At 42.8% G+C, this 22,699-nt stretch overlaps 1 pseudogene; it reads right to left on the reverse strand.

Annotated features, from left to right (window-relative positions):
* Window positions 1–22,270: 22,270 nt before the first annotated feature.
* Window positions 22,271–22,428, reverse strand: LOC116410662 (annotated as a pseudogene).
* Window positions 22,429–22,699: the final 271 nt, after the last annotated feature.

A 22,699-nucleotide genomic window follows, 5' to 3' on the forward strand; every position in this document is an offset into this window, starting at 1 on the left:
AACCATACTAAAATGCTGCAAGTTGCTGCTAAGTGGCCTCGCTAACTCCCAGGGCTCTCCCTTATACTCTCTCTGTATTAACGAATGCTTAAACAATAATCCTCCTTGATAAAGGAGAGTACAGGGCATTAAGGGGTCTGTTTACTAAAGTGCATTTAAATTGTCTAAGAGTATAGTCTATGAACAGTTGCTAACTTTAACGCCATCAAAGTAGAATATTTGTTAGCAAGAATAGTGGCAAAGTTTCTTTTGTCGCCATAATATTTGCCACTATAGAGGTGAATATTTAGTCGCCATAATATTCGCTACTAAAGAGGTGAATATTTAGTTGCCATAATATTCACTACTATAGCGGTGAATATTTAGTCGCCATAATATTCGCTACTATAGCGGTGAATATTTAGTCGCCATAATATTCGCTACTATAGAGGTGAATATTTAGTCGTCATAATATTCGCTACTATATAAATGAAAATTTTGGTGACAAAATTAACTTTGCGACTATTCTTGCTCTAAAATAGTTGACTTTTATGGTGTCCCTAGTGCTATGCTTTCTGCTAATCCCTATGCCAATGTCTATTTTTAGTTTCTCTGTGAAATCAAATCTTCATAATGGTTTACTTTTAACTTTCTCATTTTCCTCTAAAAGAAAGCAAATTTGGAAGTTACATCAGAGAGAATAAAGTTATCATATAGGGCAATGAGAATTTATTAGGGTGTTGCATTTTCAACTCCTATAATGCAAATATGCGACTAATTTGAGCGCATAATTTTACAAACCCTTACAATAAACGCAAGTATATTTGGCGACTAATCACACAAATATGTCTATTGGTAGAGGAACCTCGCACTACAGTAATTTGTGTTACAGGGTGCACAATGTGTAATATATTAGATATAAGGCAAAAAGTGAAAGGAACACAGTTTTTTTGGCACACCTGTAGAGTCTTAAAATATAACTTTTAATTTTATTTTGTCTCACTTGAGTGACACCTTATATATTAGATTAGATTTGTAAAAATTAGGTATCACGCAACTGAACGTAGAAGGCAAAATCCTCACATCTATTTTCACCTAATACACCAAATTTATAATTTTCAAATTATTGAGTCACATATTATTGAACACTTATACTGTTAAAACTTCTTCAAAACTTACTAAATAAGAATAAATAATAAAAATAAAAAAAAATTCCGATGTTTTTCCCTGAATACTCGACAAAGGTGATGTCATGAAAGAGCAGAAATCCTCGAATATTCAATATCTCTCTCAAGAGATCTCGTATTAATCTGTGTTTGATGTGCTCCTTTCATTTTCGGCAAGTTAAATTAAAATTGACCGTATAGCAAAAATAGCAAAGTATTTCTTATACTACATTCCCAAAAGAAATTCAATGGATTGTTTAAAATACTTCTCAGATTAGTGAATGATAAATGATTCGTAGCCAGTAACAAGAAAGTTAATTAATTCTTACGTCATTGGGGCGGTCTTAGAGGCAATGGAGCGATTGGCTATTGAGGGTTTAAAAACGATCCCCGGGAAAGCGTAAAAAAAACCGCCTTGAAAAAGCTGTAGCGAAACGCGCATCAGCGTTTCACACCCTAGATCTATGATTCTCTGTGCCGAGGTAATAACCTTTTTGGTAGTAGGCACAGCGGATCGTGTAGCGTAATGAACATACCTTTGGAAAGTTTAGACTTAGGGGCTGATTTACTTACCCACGAACGGGTCGAATGGAGTCCGATTGCGTTTTTTTCGTAATGATCGGTACTTTGCGTTTTTTTCGTTTGTTTTGCGATTTTTTCGGATTCTTTACGAATTTTTCGGATCCAATACGATTTTTGCGTAAAAACGCGAGTTTTCCTATCCATTACGAAAGTTGCGTAAAAAGTTGCGCATTTTGCGTAGCGTTAAAACTTACGCGAAAAGTTGCGCATTTTTCGTAGCGTTAAGTTTTAACGCTACGAAAAATGCGCAACTTTCCGCGTAAGTTTTAACGCTACGAAAAATGCGCAACTTTTTACGCAACTTTCGTAATGGATACGAAAAACTCGCGTTTTTACGCAAAAATCGTATTGGTAACGAAAAATTCGTCCAGAATCCGAAAAAATCGCAAAACATACGAAAAAGTCGCAAAATGTTCGTTTTCAAGTCGGAACTTTTCCAATTCGGGTCGGATTCGTGGGTTAGTAAATCAGCCCCTTAGTGTTCTAATTGGGGGTTAGCAAATTTGGGTTATGGGGTATAGGCGACCGTTGTGATTGGTTAGTTTGTTAACTACGGTAACCTGCTGCCGAGGTATAGAGTCTGATGTAGTAGGCACAGGTTCCCTTCTGTATTTGAAGTTGTGGTATTGACATTGTTAATGTCGACCGGTACCAACGTTAGTCAATGTTGACTAGTGGCGACGAATAATTGTTGTTTGTTAAAACCTGTTGCTGAGGTAAAAAATCTGAAGTGGTAGGCACAGGCTTTCCCCCCTTTTTGGTGTCCGTAGTGGACAATTGGTATTTGTGTAAACCTGTTGCCGAGGTATTGAATTTGAGGTAGTAGGCACAGGTTCCCTCTTGTTTGCACATAAAGCCGGGATACTAATTAAGGGCGGCTAAGATTGACTAACGAAGCAGTCCGGTTTCCCCTGTGCTGAGGTAATATTGTGGTTGTAAGCACAGGGATATGGGCACCGTACGTTCGTTTCGAGTACTTTTTGGCGGGGTAGTGCAACCCACAATACAATTTTGAGATCAAACTTAATTTTAGCACGGCTGTAATGAACTATCAGACATATATGTACAATCGGAACTAGAATCATTAGTGGGAGACTTACCTGAATAACTTCTAGTGCAGTCATCTTGTCATATCTTTTGCAACAAAACGACTGACTCAGCAATGTTTATACCCAATTTAATGATAAAATACTGACTAAGGGGACGTAGGATCCCGCGCACTAAGAAATCTGGGATAAGAAACTAATAGTGGAGATTGATTCTTACAGCCGTAGGTTTAACGATTGGTAAACTTTTATGTAACGCCGTGAGTTCCAGATACGGTCTGTTTTGACTGGCAACGACCTAATGTGATTTGTCTTAGGGCTTTAACTAAGACCCGCCGGATAATTACTTCAGCGCAACAACATTAGTGCGAATAGCCAAGTTAATTTTCGGCGTGGGGTAACATACATATATCTGACGGCGTAAAATCTATCGAAGGGAATGAAGGGTCATGTGTTATACAATAAGCTACAAACGCTAGGATAACCACAGTAATTGACCCTAGAATTGAAATATACGCTGTGAAGTTCGTTGTAATATATACATCCAGTTGAAAATCCAGGATTTTTTTCAGTAGGTAACTCTGTAAGCGTCATATTAAGCGTTTCCTCGGTGGACGAACGCGTTGTTAAATACTTACCTTAAGTTGCTATCATGAAGTATCCTAAAAAGTAAATAAGACTATACTGACACGTAATAATAACTATATGTAATTACTAAGGTGGGGGACACCGCCAAGGTAATGTCAGATGAAAACTTACCTGTGCTTAATGGTGTGAAATGGAATTGTAGCCCATACCAAAAGTAATAACCAGATTGGTTAAGGTGTCGGAGTATACCAAGTGCAAACAATGAGATTGACTAAATGGTAATAATCACAAGTAAAACTGAAACAGAGGTGAACGATACACATTTTTATTTATATGTTTATCAAAGATTTAATCCAATTGCAGACGGCTGATAACAATACCTACCTTAAAACCGCTGTTCTTATTGAAAGAAGTACCTCTTAAGACATGAATTGTGATTTCTGGAGATAATAAAAGACTTCCAACAATCGCTACATAGGTTGCTTGTAATCTTTATTGAAACATTTGACAGCAACACTTACAAAGTGGCAACATCGTTGCTAATTTTTGATAAGCATTGAAGCCTAGTACAATGAATAGATCTAGGGTGTGTTATTATATATTTTATTTTCTTCCTTCTTTCTTTTCGCTTTACCAATTTTAAGAATTATTTTAGTTGTAAATAAAATTAAAAGTTATATTTTAAGACTCTACAGGTGTGCCAAAAAAACTGTGTTCCTTTCACTTTTTGCCTTATATCTAATCACACAAATACACTAGGTATACTTTGGCGACTATTTTGTCGCGGCATTGTAATCTCGTGACACGCGCAACTTGCGGCCATTTTGTGTCATAGAGCCTGCAGTCACACAGAGAGCCTACAGACAGATCTGGTGACAACATGTCTGGGGTTTCTGAGCTTCTACCAGAGGAGAGGCGCTACATTGTGCATTTCATCCTGCGCTCAGGCTATGACAGGCTGCCGCTGGGGCCCATAGGGGTCCATCAGAGGGAGAGGGCAATTTTGTGCGACCCCATAGACAGGTTGCGTGACAGGATTGCCCTTGAAATGGACCTCCGCCTGCTCCAGCAGATATGGTCGGACCTGAACAAAAAAATGTTGTTGTGAGGGGCCCCATTATTTATGATGGTGGCCCTCTGTGTATGAATGTATATATATATATATATATATATATATATATATATGTATAATATATTTAAATAACATCTTGCAATACTATCTCACAACTTCAGCTGGATGTAGCGCCTCTTCACCCTCCAGAGGCCCAACCCCAGGCCCCCCAGGCTCCAGAGGCTGCAGAGGCCCCCGAGGCTGCATAGTCCCCCGAGGCTGCAGAGGCCCCCCCAGCTACACCACTGGACTCTCCCCAGGCCCTGGACTCCTCTTCCCTGACCCTGGACCTCTCTCCCCAGGCCCATTTTGCTCCCCTGGCCGAAGACTGGGAAGAGGCAAGTCCTCTGACCGAAGATGTGGGGATACAAACATCACCATCCCGGATTGACCTCACTCTTCGGTCCATACAGGAGGACATTGCCTCCATGAAGGCCCATTTGGCCAGAGTGGAGCAGAAAGTGGATACATTTATGGGCAGCAAGTTTTTAGATTTTTATAGTTTTATAGTACAAATTTTATTGTTAGAATAAAAGTTGTTTTATTTTTGTACTTTTGAACTGAGTAATGTCTAATTATTTAGCCTTCATTCATATAGTATTCTATACTTTCATGTACTTTCTCCTCCACTCTTACATTTATTAGTAACAGCATCAATATGTTATATGGGTTAAATTTTTGCAAATATTCTGGCGACAATTTTGTCTTTAGACCATTTTGCTGAATAATAAAGGTTGCGTTATTTAGTACGTAGCGTATTTTCTGGCAAGTGTGATAACTGACAATCAAATGTTTTGGTGCCAGAATAATTGCAATATTATATTTGTCCCAGTTTAATAAAGTGCCCATAACATATTTGCCATTTATTCTGTGTCTAAAATCTGCCACTAAATTTAAGCCACTTTAGTAAACGGACCCCTAAGTATTTGGCTAAATATTTCTTAAATGCCCCCCCTCCCCCATTTACTGGCCTAATTTGTTGTTGTACTACACAGCTTTGAGGACATAAGTTGCACACATAATAATAGGCGTGCCATACATGCATTACATACAAGTAAAGTAAGTAGGAAAGAAGCCAAAAAGGAAGTAAAGACAGTAAGCCAAAAGCAAAAGCCAGTTGAGTAGAAAAGCAGATGAGCAAGTGTTAAATAGAAAGATGAATGTAAGATATTTACCTGTATCTGGAGTCCTCTGCCAGCTTTTTTTTCAGGACCCGCTTGATGTCCTGGTACCTTTTTTTGTAGTGTTGGACTTTGCGGAGACACACACCCACGCTGTTAACGCGCTCCGCAATGTCCTTCCAGGCCTTAGATTTTATAGCAGTGGGCGTTTTGGTGGAATATTTGCCGATTAGTTTGTCGTAGACCGGCACAAGCCCCTCCACCAGCACCTCGTTCTCAAACTCATTGAACTTGATGTTCCGAAGCCTGCCCTCCTGCTGCCTCTTCCTTTTCCCAGATGAGGGGGGGGAAGCTCCTCGCTCTCTCCGCTTGCTTCCTCGAGATGATATTCCCTGTCTGTGCCCTCAGATAAATCAGGGCTGCCAAGATAAAGGGGCCCCTCTGTGTCACTGGCGGAGCTAGGTGACACCACAGGTGTGTTTGAGGGTGCTCTCTCTTCTTGGCTACTTTTTTATGGCTGTCCATAATTTTGGATGGCTGACCCAAAAAAATATTTTTCTCACTAGCACTTCTGTGCTCTCCCAGCGCTAATGTGCAAAATGGCGCCAGTTTTATGCTGCCGCGTGCGTCAAGTCGCGTGGCAATTGCAATTGGCGCTTGCGTCAAGTCACGACAATTAGCGTGCACGCAAAAAGTACCGCACTGCGCGTGCGTTAATTAGCGTGCATGCGGTAATTACCGCTCTGGGTGTGCGTTCATTTGCGCACATGCGGTACTTACCGCAGTGGGCGTGCGCTAATTAGCGTGCATGCAGTAAATACCGTGTGTGCGTTAATTAGCGCGCATGCGAAAAGTAGCGCACATGTTATTTAACGCGCGTAGAGTTTTCGCGACTAAAATATTGCATGCAGTATCGCGCGTAAATTAACGCAAGTATGCATATAGTGAATCATGTGTTAAGTCGCGAAAATTTAGACGAGATAAAATTTTTACAGCGCGCTATAAATAGCGCACGTTTTAACACACTTTAGTGAATCAACCCTATTGTTTCAAAAGAATCCGATGTTTCAGGCCTCAATAGGACCTTTCTCAAGAATCATCCTTGAAAAAAGTTCCTATTCAGGACCGAAACATGGGATTCTTTTAAAACAATAGGGTTCATTTACTAAAGTGCATTAAAATGAGCGCTATTTATCGCGTCTTATTTTTCGCGTCTTAACGCACAATTCACTAGAAGGATACTTGCGTTAATTTAGATGTGATGCTGTTTGCGTTATTTAAGTCACGGAGACTATTTTCGTGCGGTATTTGATGCAACCCGTGCTAATAAACGCAGCGCGCACAAATTGTCACCGCCATACACACCATTACTTTCGGAAAACTACTGTTCTGAAAATGACCATTTCCCTGCAAACTGGAGGATGCATCACTCTAGGGCCAACACATACTTCAATAAATCACAGTCAGTGCAAAGTCCATATTGTCTTGCCAAAAGCTCATGAACTGTACTTTTCTATAATTACCGCCTAACCCAAGTAGGTGTTAATTTTCACACAGACTAATGCGATATTTAGCGCGTCTAAGTGTTTGTGAATCATGCGTTAGTATTATTTCTGCACGCTAATTAACGCAATGCGTTAAAATTGACGCATTTGTTTGCGTGCTATTTAACGCACGCGATATGCGACAACGCATGCGATAATACTTTAGCAAATCGCGTGTTATTTTCCGACCTTTAGTGAATCAACCCTAATATGTCTTAAATAAAGTTTTGAGAAATTTTAAGGGTGTGCCGGCCACGGAATATTTATTGCTGAATACTTAAAATTTGGCTGTGCACCCCGCAAAGCTACAAGCTTTGGAGTGCAGACACTACAAGGACTGATATATATATATATATATATATATAATATACAGCAATTGGCAAAGGATCCGCACTCACAGGGCTTACGTGCAAAAAAGTAGAATCTTTATTGAGCAACAGAAAAACTGACGTTTCGGCTGTTTCTCAAAGTTACACATACAAAATTATGTGACCCTTAAAAGCAGTGTGTGGCAGGAAAAATTAGATCAGTGTGAGCTACACCAATTGGTGCAGGTAAACCCGAAACGTGACGTCAGGATCAGTATAAGAAGTGCCAAACCCCAACTACTATAACATATAAGACATAAAAGCTAAAAAATAATAATAAACAATAGTACAGACAGTCAAACAATAATACTAACCCGATCATGTACCAGATATGTGAGAAGCGAGAGTACAAAGTAAACCAATTCGGTAATGAAACAAAATGTATAACCCGCACTTAACAAAGTAACAAAAATGTAACAACTATGTTTGCACAACCAATTACCCTGAATCAAATTGCAAGTAATATCACAAACATTGCATAGTATTGGCAGTAAATGTAAGGTCTACTCGAAGAGGTACAAATCTGAGGTCGCCGAATCTACGCTGTGAAAGTGGTCCATCAATCTGGTAACAGCAGTCCGTATGCTCCAATGTAAATCCGAGACCGCCGAACCAGTAGAAATCCAAGTTGTAGCAGCGGTACGAATCATTGGAAGTCCATGTTGTGGCAGCGGTCCATCAGTGTAATGCCAGCGGGTCCGTGTGTCTCATTATGGAATGCCAGCGGTCTGTGTGTCTCATTGTAGAAGTCGTGGGGTTAAAGCCGACATCCCATAGTGCGTGATCCCAAGGGGCAAAACTTAAACGTCTGTACTCAGCGTTAACAGTGCTGTCATCTCAGACTCAAACGACTTGCTGCAGTGCTGTACGTCAAAAAGCGATGTCATCCAAGTAAACGTTACATATCTCACATAAAGCGGGCCAATTAATAATAAAAGGTTAAAACATAAAAAAGTTTGAAAAAACGAATAGTAGGGATGCAATGAAACTAACAAACTAAAATAGAGATAGTATGAAAACAAAGTGGAAAGTGCCAGGGACAGTGTCACGATCTCCCTGAGGAGACGCCATGCAGTACCAGGAAGGTGGGAGCCTGAACACTGGGTAACCCGGAGTGTAACTATAGGTCACAGAACTGGTGTCAGAGGCCATGTTGATAGTGAAGAACTTTTAATAAACTTAGTGACTTAACAGTGCACACAAAGGATATACAGACTGAATCTTGAACGGCAGGCAGAGGCAGAATCCAAACAGGCAAAAGGTCAGGGCAAGTGGCAGTCAAGCGAAGTCAAGGACAGGCCAAGGTCAAAACCGGGAAATCAAGGCAGAACTAGGAAGGGCTCAGGAACAAGGTAGAAGGCAGGATCAGGACACGGAACTGGAGCTTGGAACCAGCGAGAACAAGAACAGACACAGGGAACACGAAGGCAGGGTCACGAGAGACAATTAATGACCAAGCAAGGGGCAATGGTCAGGGAAAGGCTTATAAAGGGTGAAGATTAGGAGATGGGAAACACATGAGGTTAATGAGGTGGGCGGAGGAAAGAGAGCAGACAGAAAGTAGGAGACAAGAGAAGAAACAGACAGAGCCCAAATGCCTCCAGTGGCTATAGAGGCAAATGCATGCCGTCAGGAACACCCCAAGTGGGGTTCAAATCCCGCTGATCCTGACATTACCCCCCCTTGAGGATCGACCACTGGGCGATCCCAGGATCGGGTGGACATATTTTAAACATTTTCCTACCAAAAATGTCCTTAAGGCTTGCAGTCCAAAAAATGTCCAAAAGTTTCAAGTCCAGAGAGACCAAAACCAAAAAATCTGTAAAAAATTGAAAATACTGGCCCAAAACCACATTGGAAAACATCATAAATACAGAAAGAAAAACATACATTGTACCAAAGGAAAAAACTACTAGAAAAAATCCCAAACAAAGTGGACGCCAGTTCAGGTGGTTCAACAAAAACAGAGGCCAGCAAAGTAGATAAATCAAGTCTAGGAACCACATCTGGGACATCAGAAGAGCCAGAACAAAAAAGTCACCAGGAACAGAAGCCAAAGCCAGAGAGTTGTCAGGATAAGAAGCCGGAATCAGAGGGTCGTCAGGATAAGAAGCCAGAATCAGAGGGTCGTCAGGATAAGAAGCCGGAATCAGAGGGTCGTCAGGATAAGAAGCCGGAATCAGAGGGTCGCCAGGAACAGAAGCCGAAGCCAGAGGGTCGCCAGGAACAGAAGCCGAAGCCAGAGGGTCGCCAGGAACAGAAGCCGAAGCCAGAGGGTCGTCAGGAACAGAAGCCGAAGCCAGAGGGTCGTCAGGAACAGAAGCCGAAGCCAGAGGGTCGTCAGGAACAGAAGCCGAAGCCAGAGGGTCGTCAGGAACAGAAGCCGAAGTCAGAGGGACACCAGGAACAGAAGCCGAAGCCAAAGGGTCGCCAAAGCCAGGAGCCAGAACAGGAGTGTCGCCAGAGTCTGGAGCCGAAGCCAGAGGATCATTAACACAAAGTAGGCCACCAAGGTCAGGATTTAGAACAGAGAATCGAGAGCCAGAATCGAGAGCCACAGCGGATGAGGCGCCAGGGTCAGGAGCCACAGCGGATGAGACGCCAGGGTCAGGAGCCACAGCGGATGAGACGCCAGGGTCAGGAGCCACAGCGGATGAGACGCCAGGGTCAGGAGCCACAGCGGATGAGACGCCACACAAAACACCCATTACAGGTGAAGCACCATCAAACACACCCATTACAGGTGGAGGACCATCATAGACACCCATTACAGGTGAAGCACCATCATACACACCCACTACAGGTGGAAGAGAGATGCCCAGGGAAGCAACAAGACCACCACTCACTGCAACGGAACTGGCAGTGTCTGTGACAACAGAACCACCAGATCTAGTAGCACGGAAGGTAGGCCCGGAAGCAATTTTGTCCTCAGAGGCTGCTGGCAGAAGCATTGGCACTGAAGCGAGAACAGGCACGACCGCTGGCACAGAGGCTGGAGCAGCCACAACTGCTGGCATGGGAGCTGGCAGGACCACTGGCACAGGAGCTGTCACAGGCAGGACCACTGGCACAGGAGCTGGAACTGATGGCTGGAGAACCGGCACAGAGGCTGGAGCTGATGGCTGGAGAACTGACACAAGGGAAGGAGCTGATACAGACCTTACTGCTGGCACAGGAGGAGGCAGCCGTCAGGCAGAGGCAGAATCCAAACAGGCAAAAGGTCAGGGCAAGCGGCAGTCAAGCGAAGTCAAGGACAGGCCAAGGTCAAAACCGGGAAATCAAGGCAGAACTAGGAAGGGCTCAGGAACAAGGTAGAAGGCAGGATCAGGACACGGAACTGGAGCTTGGAACCAGCGAGAACAAGAACAGACACAGGGAACACGAAGGCAGGGTCACGAGAGACAATTAATGACCAAGCAAGGGGCAATGGTCAGGGAAAGGCTTATAAAGGGTGAAGATTAGGAGATGGGAAACACATGAGGTTAATGAGGTGGGCGGAGGAAAGAGAGCAGACAGAAAGTAGGAGACAAGAGAAGAAACAGACAGAGCCCAAATGCCTCCAGTGGCTATAGAGGCAAATGCATGCCGTCAGGAACACCCCAAGTGGGGTTCAAATCCCACTGATCCTGACAGACAGTCATCCGAAACTCAAAGCAAAGGGAATAAATGCCGTGGGTTATTATGACATAAGTGCAAATCGAAGCGCAAAATAGCAGAGAGCAATGACCTGTTCGAGATCTGGACTGGCACTCCTGAACAATTCCTCCAGATGGTCAATGAGTTTAACTCATTACCCACCACAATACAGTTTACGACTATTCATGACTCACACCAAATTGCCTTCCTTGACCTCCTAGTAACGCTGTCCAACACAGGGTTGGAGACCACCACATACAGGAAAAGCCACAGTTAGGAATACCTTGCTACATCGACACTCATGTCACCCTCCACATTTCTCAAAAGCATGGGACTTGTACGCTGGATGTAATATTGTTTACTTAAAATAATAAAGAACCACTCGGAGACCAGAGCTGGGTGGAATATAATGGCCGCAGCTTATTTATTAAATCTCACCAAAATAAACACAAAATGAATAAACACGCCAGAATAATAACTCTTCCAGCTGCCTTATTTTAAATCTTTTGACTCCGCCTTAATGCCAGGCCAGGAGCATATCAAATTTGTTTCAACTCTCCCATTAATTTTAGACCAACATAAACACCTCCACGCCAAAGCATCGCCCTAGCGATTTGCTTTGGCACCCTTCCATTTTAATATGGCTAACTCAATTGCATTCTGTAGCCCCAAATTGAAAATATCTAAACCTATGTCAGATAAATGAACACCGTCATTTAGGTAAAGGCCATTACCACCCAGCTCCAGGTCTGTGTGTCTATATGTGAGTAGTTTTAACTTTGCCGTAAATTTAGAAACAGCATTATTAATTTTCTTACGACACTTTTCTAAAGGTTTTGTGGTGGGAGACTGTAGCCAAACAATCCGTGCCACAATCTCAGACCATAGAAAAACAACCCCAGGAAAAAGAAATGCATTTGTGCTAAATCCCGCCTTATATAACGAATAAGTTCAATAGACTTCTCCTTACCAATATCATTACCCCCTAGGTGGAGAATTACAACATCTGGTGTACCCCATTTAGAAATCATTTGAGATAACAAAGGGAACCAGTCATGCCAACTGGCCCCCCCTTTACCTAACCAATTTATTCTAATCTCCTTCTCCTTGAAGTTAAGATTAGCTCCATAAGAACGATGTAATGCTCTTCTCTGTGCCCTGTGTATGTAGGAATGTCCTATTATGAATACTGACACCATATTCGATTCTGAAAAAGAAATTAACAATTATCCACTAACTCTGGACGTATGTAGAGTTTGAACCTATCAGATTTCCATCTACCTAACTTCTTAATCACCTCTTCATTGGAACCATATAAAGACAATTGTGTAGCAGCACCAATTCTAAAGGAGTGAGTGCCATAGCACTCCTGATCCAAGCCAATTTTGACAATAGTATTCCTTAGCACTTTAGAAAATTGAAATTTAGATACAAATTCCCCATTTTGGTGCATGAAGAGTGGACCAGGCTTTGGGTCTCTAATATTGGCAAACTCCACATATGCCTTCACTGGGCAAGCTTGGTGGGAAAAACAACATAACCATATCAGTTCCCCTTTTCCTTCTATATCAGTTTTTGACTGTTTTATCTTAATTTGCAATTTATTTGCGATAACAGCAGTGTCAGCTAGATTCAAACCCCCTGGCCTATTTTTACTAGGAGATACTATTTCACCAACTCTCAAAGCACCAAAGAATGCAACAATGTATAACAATTTAAACAGGACATACTCGTAAACTGAAAGACATATTTGTTTCAATTCTCTCAGTATCAATAGTAACAAATTCAAAGTAATAGGTTTTCGCTTGTCACATAGTGGTTTTCCTTTTTGATAGCCTTTAAGAAGTTGTTTTACAATCATCTTTTTCGTAAGATCTGGCCTATCAAAAAGCTTGAAAAAGAAAGAAATTCCAGCCATGTGTTTTTTAATGGTATTAGGAGATTTTTCCTGCTGTTGTAACTGCAATATGAACTTAATCAAATTGTCTAAATCAGAGTTTTTAGTGTTTTGCTTTAACTGCTGATTCCACAAGCTCCAACTGCTTACATATGCTGACCAAGAATTAACTGCTATGGAATTAGCAATTACAACTCCTAATCTGCTCAGATCAAGCCCCAGAGATGAGTTGGGCAGCCAATCCCAGTCTCCTCTGCATGAGGTACCAAACGTTTGAAGATATCTAGCTGAAAACGTGAGAGAGAATCAGCCACTTTTTTTTACAACCCGGAATATGTTTTGCTTTGAGCCAAATGTTTAATTCTAAAGTTTTGAGTACTATTTGCCTGAGTATGGCAATGACTGGTGGAGATTTTGCAGATAACTTATTGATCACTTCCACCATGCCCATATTATCACAATGTAGCAGGATTCTCTTATTGGCCAATTGTTGGCCCCAAATATATAAAGCTACAAGCACGGGGAAAATCTCCAGAAGAACCATGTTTTTAGTAAACCCAACTTGTAACCAGGATGATGGCCAAGGCTCAGCACACCACTGACCGTTAAAGAAAACACCAAACCCTGTGGATGCAGCAGCATCAGTAAAGAGGTTAATAGCAGAATTATCCATAAATTCCTCTTGCCAACAGGACCTACCATTAAAAGTTTCTAGAAATGCCTGCCATATTAATAAATCCTCTTTTACTGGAGTCGGTACCCGTATATGCCAGTTCGGGTTTTGTATGCCTGCCGTTAAGGCTGTCAACCTCTTATTAAAAATTCTGCCCATTGGGATAATCTTTGTAGCAAAATTTAAGTGACCAATTAATGACTGCAGGTGTTTAAGCTTTAACTTTTTAACTTTTAAAGTTGATGCCACTAAACTACGTAATTTAATCAATTTATCTTCTGGCAGGCAAAACTGCATAAGATTTGTGTCTATTTCTATACCTAAAAATTGAATAACCTGGGTTGGATAAATAGTCTTATCTTGAGCTAAAGGGATACCAAATTCATTGGCTAAATTAATGAAAGTATTTAACAGTACTTGGCATGTTGTAGTGCGAGATGGGCCAACAAACAAGAAATCGTCTAAGTAATGAGTAATGTAATCAGATTTTGTTATAAATGATACTGACCATTGTAGAAAAGTGGTGAATGCCTCAAAATAGATAGAGAACAGCCCATGGGTAAACATTTATCAAAAAAAAAACCGCTCCAAAAAATGAAAACCAAGAAGGTGATAACACTCTGGATTTATAGGTAATAGCCTGAAAGCTGCCTCAATATCAGTCTTGGCCAGCCATGCTCCACAGCCACATTCCCTTATAATCTGGATCGCTTTGTCAAATGATGCATATGACACAGTACACAATTCGGGGTCTATGCCATCATTTATGGATAAACCTTGTGGGTATGACAAATGCTGTATTAAACGAAACGATCCCGGCACTTTTTTAGGAACTAAACCCTAAAATTTAAAAATGGTGGTTCCATGAAAGGTCCCTCCACTCTATTTAGGTCAATTTCTTTTTGAATTTTAGCTTGCACTACGTCTGGCCTCTCATTTGCCGATTTTAAATTATTAAATATACTGTAACTAGCGAAAACTTATCATCATCTGAAGGGATCCAAAAACCATTAGAAAACCCTTCAAATAGCAGCTGCGCTCTCTGTTGGTTTGGGTATAATCTTAGGAAAGGCAGCATTTTTGCCACCTTCACTGGAGTTGTCATTTTTTGCGGCCTGCTCTTTTGCTTTTCCTGTATTGGAGAGAAATCTTTTAATACAACGAAAAGCAGGATGCTGTTCCGTGCAAACTGCACACTCATGTTTGAATCTGCAATTATTTTGGAACTTACAAACACTTTCATTATATGCCCAGCAGCAATTGTATTTTTGCTGACCAGTTGGAGTTTTATGACCTACTGAAGGGGTTTGAGGCCTGGGAACTAACATGCCCATCCATAAATCAATATCTTTCACACCCCATTTTAATGTTCTATGGATAGACATTTTCTGACTAAATTTATCGTCATAAATAAACCAAGCTACCCCGCCATAGCTTTTGTAAGCCTCCAGTATTGTGTCGACATGCTTAAATAACCCAGGAGCTAAACCAGGATGCTTCTCTGTCAAAATGTTAGCATAAATACAGAAAGCCTGAAGCCAGTTAGAAAATGTTCTAGCCACAGGCCTTCTGCGATCTTCCTCATTATCTCCTTTCTTCTCAGTTTTTAAAAACTCCTTAGAAGATGGTAGTAATGACAGAAGATCAACATAATCACCTTTTACTATCTTATCCCTAACTGTGCTAGACAGATGCAGACCTAATGGAGTAACCTCACATATAAAAGCATCCTTAAAGCTTGACTCTGATACCCCTGCGCTTGACCTACTTGCCGCTGCGCCAGGAGTGCTATTAGACAGGTAAGATAGTAAGCAGGATTTGAAACCAGGCAGTAAGCTGTCTAACTTACCCAAGTCCTGAAGGATAGCTGAATCAGATGGGTGGCTTGAGGGCGTTTGCCTGAGATGCTCCATCTTGAGGCAGTTGGATAGGACCGGAGAGTGGGCAGCTGCTTGTACTGGGTGCTGGTTGGACGGTGCTGCTGTTTCCTGGCAGCAGGGATGCTGCTTCCCAGATATTAGCTCCTGCTGCTGGTGTGTAGGTAGCCAGATGCTGGTAAACCCCAGAGCTGCCGGCAGGTGTGGAGCTGAGTTGTGCGACCCCAGCGCTGAGAGGGTTAAAAACCTGGGGGTCCGCAATGTGAAGCCTGTGCTGCTGCTGTTCTGCCAAGCTGCTGGTGGGCGGAGCGATCGGCGGTGACATGGAGGGCCAGGGCGGGCTGTGGGCGGGGCTAGCTGCTGCTGTGCTGGCTGGCTGGCTGTTGGGACCCGGCGTCTTCGTAAAGGCCCGCCTCTTCACGTTGCTCCTGACTGGACGTGCTCCTGTTGTGCGAGCCCCTGCTGTGCGCGGCCCTGCTGTGCGCACCCCTGCTGTGCACGCTCTCGTCGCCGGCTTCCGCTTCCTTCCTGCTCCTGTGTTGCGAGCAGGCATGGATGATGCTGCAACCGATGGCTGTAGTTCTGGCGCTACTGAATCCGCCGATTCCTCCGCTTCTTCGGATGGGCAGGCCTCCATCTCCCCGACTTCCAGGTTCTTTTGTTGATTGAAGGCTTTCCAGATAGCATCTCGGCCCGTATCACTGCTTATCCAGCGGAGTAGCTCTTCAGACGAAAGCTCCTTAGCAGAAGCAGTGGAGACCAGCTGGGACATCATGGTGGGAACGTCTTAAGACCGCTCCTGATGGAAGGTGAGCCTGTGCCCAAGAGCTTGCCCTTTTATACCCCCGTACCCTGTACATGTGACCCATTATAGCCAATCTTCTGTTAGCCCCCTTTCCTTGCCAGGACCCCTTGCCCAGCTGCTGCTTAATTTTCATCAGGAACCCCATTACCCACCAGGTGCGTTATCATTAACCCTGCCACTCCCCCCAGCTACAGTCCCATGCTACCTACAGCCCTAGATTAGGCCCTCCGTCTACATTCCTTTCTCACAGATGATCCGAATGGTACGGAAGAATTCACAACCTACACAACTAAATCTACAGCTTGATGAAATGATCTGTCGGTTCCAAAAAAGGGGGTATGACCTACAAGATCTCCAGGCATGCAAACAAAAAGCAGTTGCCTACAACCGTGAGGACCTGCTATATAACAGAAGAAGGAAATTAACGGATGAGTGTGAAAAGAGACTTACATTTCTGACTAAGTTTACTCCAGATAAGAAACCCTTCATACAGGCAATCCAGAATCATTGGTCTGTTCTTTCTAAGGACAAGACCCTGCCATATAGCTTACTAAATGAATTGGTATCCTATGCACCTTTTTACTTACCGTAAACTTTGTTTAATGACCTCAGATTAATTGCTACACTGGGGGTCATAGTGTGCACCCTAGTTATTCCACACTAATGATTTTCGTAACCCGGAGACGGGTGTTAGAAAATTCTCTAAATGCCCTTTTAATGTCTACTTGATTTGGTCTTCTCATCGCTTGATATGCTCTATAACTTATATGTGTACTATGTGTGCCTAGTTAGACTCATGAGGCCAACCTATATATGTATTATGTGTGCCGTGTTGGACCCTTAATGTTACTTAGGAACTCTTTCAGGGTTTCTTCGTGTCAAGTTTTACTTTTTTATGTGTATGTCCCCACAGTGTTCAACTCTTTTCCTCTCCCCCTTGGGTTATAAGTGGTTTTTACTGTTCTTTTCGAGATATACTCTGTATCTCTCTATCGGGTGGTGTGGGTCTTTAACCCTTCCTTTACAAGCTTGCGCACATAGCAGTGGTTCAGTTCACCAGTCTTATGTCCCTCCTGTTTCTTCTACCATACAAGGCTCAGTCGTTTAATTGTGCGACCTCAGTTGGTAATCTTTTACTTATAGGCCTATTCCTACCAATCTGGACAACTGGATAGACAGAGACATAATAGGAACACCTGGGTTGGTGGATGTCCTGCTACACCTACAGGTACAATCAATTTTCACCCAGGTGAACCAGTACCCGGGCCTGTTCTCAATAGCATAATTCACCCAGGGGGGGATATAACAGGAACACGGGGTTGGCCAATGTCCGATTTGGTCTGGTATGGTGCCACCCACGTGAACCAGTCCCCCTTACACACCTAGTTGGATTATCCCTTCATTTTTGCATAAAGCAAGACGTCACCATTAGCCTACTGCTTTGTATATTTGTAATAAGTTCTTCTAGAGGTGACACTAACTCGTGGCTACATCCGACCTCACTGGAGGAGATACGGCAGGAGGTACGATGGTGCCTACCTCTGCTGATTATGATTAATTTGGGGGCTCTCATTGGCCTTCGTTTCTTTTTCCATTGGATTAACTTTTGAACACACCACTGACAGTGTTTAAAACTTTATAATAAACCTTCCCTGACAAGGTTTTTTTACATAACGGCCCTTGGTCTCTCACACAGGCTTGGGACATATAGTGATTTGTTCTTATTTGGGGCTCTCATTCTGCTATTTTGCTCTTTGATTTGCACTTATGTCATAGCCCACGGCACTTATTCCCTTTGCTTTGAGTTTGCTGAATTGGTTACTTTGTACTCACACGCTTACGCATTCTCACATATCTGGTACATGATCACGTTAGTATTATTGTTTGACTGTCTGTACTATTGTTTATTATTATTTTTTAGCTTTTATGTCTTATATGTTATAGTAGTTGAACTTGATGGACGTATGTCTTTTTTCAACCCAACTTACTATGTAGTTGGGGTTTGGCACTTCTTATACTGATCCTCCGTCACTTTGGGGTGACGTCACGTTTCGGGTTTACCCGCACCACTTGGTGTAGGTTACGCTGATCTAATTTTTCCCGCCACACACTGCTTTTAAGGGTCATGTTATTTTGTATGTGTAACTTTGAGAAAGGCTATAACAGCCGAAATGTCAGTTTTTCTGTTGCTCAATAAAGATTCTGCACGTAAGCCCTGTGAGTGCGGATCCTTTGCCTATTGCTGTTTTTATCCTCTATCTCAGTGCTGTCCAACTTCTGCGGTGCCGAGGGCCGGAATTTCTCTCGCATACATGGTGGAGGGCCGCTAATGGAAGCCACTTTTGACCACTCCCCTTTTTAAACCACACCCACTTCAACCCACACCTATTTTATCACAATGGTGGTAGTGCAGCAAAAACCCAAATGCTCGGTCCTTACTGTGGGGATATCAACCGTCATTCATATGTAAAAGAATTATATTATGTCATATTAAGATATACCCTTAAATCCATATGCCTCATCCTCCCCTGTGGATAGCACAGCAACCCCCAGCACATAATTACACACCTTAGGGACCATTTAATGGCTATTTCCAACTGCTAACAAACTCCCAGAACAAACCCCTGCCATGTTCACCTCCCACACAGGCAGCACTCTGCCCGCCCTACCCTGCCTGTATGTGCCATACTCTGCCTGCCCTACCCTGGCTGGGTGTGCCATACTCTGCCTGCCCTATGCTGCCTGTGTGTGCCATACCCTCCCTGCCCTATGTTGCCTGTGTGTGCGATACCCTCCCTGCCCTATGCTGCCAATGTGCCATACTCTAAATGCCCTGTGCTGCCTGTGTGTGCCATACCCTCCCTGCCCTATGTTGCCTGTGTGTGCCATACCCTCCCTGCCCTATGCTGCCAATGTGCCATAATCTGCATACCCTATGCTCCCTCTGTATGCCATACACACAGGCAGCATAGTCCAGGCAGTACCTACAATGTCTGAGGTGTGAACAATGGGGGTGATTACAGCCTGAGTCTGAGGTGTGAACACTGCAGGGGGTGAACAATGCAAGGATTAAAAGGTGTGAACAACACAGATAATTACATTTTTAAACAATACAGAGGGTTTACTGCCTGAATCTGAGGTGAGAACCATGCAGGGGGCCAGTTAATCTCAGTACTGATACCATTTAAAGCTTACTCAAAGGTAAGCCATCAAAGCAGCCAGACAGGTGGGGGGCCACACAGAGGGGGGTCGCGGGCCGCCAGTTGGACAGCACTGCTCTATCTAATGGACTGCACCCAGGCACCTTCATCCTCTTTTTCGTGAGTGCCGACTAACTTGGATGTTATATATATATAAATATATTACCCTCTGGCTTTAAAGGTTGGTCTCAGAAACTGTAGATGCTTAGAAAACACAAACTTTTCTTTTGGAGGTTGAAGATCCACTTTTTTTCTCCTTTTTGTGTTCTGATTATTCCCTCTGAAAACAGTCATGCAAAGGTTTTTTGTAGCACGCAAATGCTGCATCCGCATTCAACAGTTGCGTCATGTCAGATGGAAAAAAAATACATGTAGTTAACACATCTGATTTTTATATCAGTCCCATTATATTTTGACACGATTACGTCCAATTCATTGCATGAGTTTTGTCGCTACGATTCCATGTATAAAGAACATTCAAGATGGTTAGCCCTTAGAGAAGTTTATGATGGGGATCATAAAATCTACAAATTGGTCCAGCAGTTACCAATAAAAAGGCAAAAATGCAGTATCCAGGGCCATAGTAGTGATGTAATTGAAATAAATAGTGCCGCTATTACCTACTGTATATAAAAAGAAGAAGAGAGATGTCAATTTATAACTACTTGGTTTTTTTTTTTTCAATTCACTTGTGAATGATTCACCGTTATGCTGCTTTCCCCAAATTATGTTTTAAAATATATGGAGACCAAGATGGGCCACTCCTTGATTCTTATTTTGTATTACTTGAATTGGTAGAACACTTCAATTATTCACCTTCCCTTTCTCATATGATTTTCTAATGGTCTCTGTTTTATATCTTCAAATTTATTCCATAGTTCAATAGCTCTCCTAAAGAAAGTGTGCCATGTGGTGCAAATCCTCTGTATACACAAAAACTGTTTCACTGATGCCCTCTAGAAGAGGCTCAGGATGATCACTAGACCTTACAAGTAAAGAATTACTGCTGATACTATTTTGTGAAAGCAATATACTAGAAAACTCTATAACATAAACAGACCACCTCCTTTGCTATGGGCAGCAGAAAGCATCCTCCTGTTATGCTTCAGTGTAGCCCCGCTGCTACTAGGCTGTTCTGTAACTCATCTGTTTTGAATAGAAGAGTCACACCGAGTCTGAGCTTCTGTCTGCCTTCCAGACTCAGGTCCAATTGTGATTCTTTCTGCACCAGCTCCAAGCTGGACAATGGCCGCAACATGCTGGCATTCCTTCACCAAGGCTGAATAACCCACATGCCTTGCTTTGCACATGTGATCAACCTAACGGTCAGTACTGCTGATGAGTGATGGTGGACATGCTGAAGAAGGCTGGACAAGCAGGATGAGGAGGAGATGCTGCCAAAGACAATGATGATGGAAAGGAAGACAGGAGGAGCCAGGGCACATGCCAGCCAAACATCACTGCTATTGTCCATGGCTGGGAGGGCACAGAACAGCAGGGTGATGATCTGCCGGATCCAAAAGTCAGTCAGGAAAAAGTTGGTCTAAGGCACCTCTTCTACATGGCTGCCCATATGCAGAGATCCTTAAGAAGAGATTCCCAGATCAGTAGCATTAAAGACTAGGATGATTACAAAATGGCCACCATGCTAGACCCATGGTATAAATAGCGCACGTTAAAACGCACTTTAGTGAATCAGCCCTAGGGCCTCTCCTCCCTCAGTGTTTCCTCTAATCGAGATACTTTTATTAACTACTATAACTCAATTCTGGCCCTCTGCAACAACAATGCAGTCATTCCCAGAATCTCCACCCCTGGATAAATTCTGGCTAATCCAGCACAGAAGTGGGCTTCCTCTTTCATATATTTCTAATACCATGCCTCAACTCTGCCTTCTCCCAGGCTAAGCAAGTTCACTATAATACCCTAATTAATAGTGATGAGCGAATTTTTTCGCCAGGCATGGATTCGCAGCAAATTTCCACATTTCGCCATTGGCGAATTGTTTCGAGAAACTTTTGTAAAAAATCACTGCGGAAAAATTCACCGCATGGAAATTTTTTTGTCACGCATCAAAATTTGGCGCGGTCACGGCAAAAAAAGGGCAGGTGACAAAAAAACGCGGGCAACAAAAAAATCACACAAGAAATGCGTTCTGCAAATTTTTACCTGTTTCGCAAATTTTATGGTGAAATGGGACAGATTCGCTCATCACTACTATTTAATAATACCAATCTCAACCTTCTAAAGTCTCCTATGTCCTTCTTTAACTCTTTCGATCTTGTTATTGATTCAGAAGTAACAACTTGCTCCCTTGATCCCATGCCTTCATCATTAGGTTGAAAAAAGACACACACGATGTTGAGTGAGTCCTACCCGAAGGCATGGGCTCCGGATGCTCATGTGTCCAAGGCTTTCGCCAATGAACAGCATGTGCGGGCAGACCCACCTTCGCTGAAGCTAGGGTGAGAACCACCAAGTCTTGGCCTAGGGTCAAGCCCAGAGGACACTCCAGGGTGCACAAATCAAACACAAAAAGGGTGCAGAAGTGTATGGGTGCAATGCCATTAATCACCTTGGTAAGGCTCCAGCTGGCGGCTGGAAAGAAAAAAAAGGAAAATACCTCCCGCCCGCCTAATGGCTGGGGCAAAGGAAGTGAAGCATGATTAGGCAGAAGGAGCATGTGCAAAGCCCCCAACAAAAATTAAGCCAGCAGCTCTTCCCTAATGGGAACACAGCTCCTCCGTTTTCATCAAGCTTCAGCCTCAGCACAATTAACAATAATCACGCCTCGGTTGGACCTCATTGGCTATGATACTGCCACTGCGCAAAGCTTGAAAAAGCTTCAAAAAAAGTTCAACCTTAATGCCTATATATAACCTGCTTAACAGCTAGTTGATCCAGAGGAAAGCAAAAACCCCATGTTTCAGCCATAACTTAGACATTCCATACCCTCTACCAGCTTGGTTGACCTTCTCTGTACCCTCTCTAACTCAATAATATCCCATTTGAGCACTGGAGACCAAAACTACAAGGCATATTCTAGATGGGGCACAGAACAGCAGTGTGATGATCTGCTGGAGCCAAAAGTCAGTCAGGAAGAGGT

The sequence above is a fragment of the Xenopus tropicalis genome, chromosome 4 (assembly GCF_000004195.4).
Source record: "Xenopus tropicalis strain Nigerian chromosome 4, UCB_Xtro_10.0, whole genome shotgun sequence".
NCBI classification, from domain to species: domain Eukaryota; kingdom Metazoa; phylum Chordata; class Amphibia; order Anura; family Pipidae; genus Xenopus; species Xenopus tropicalis.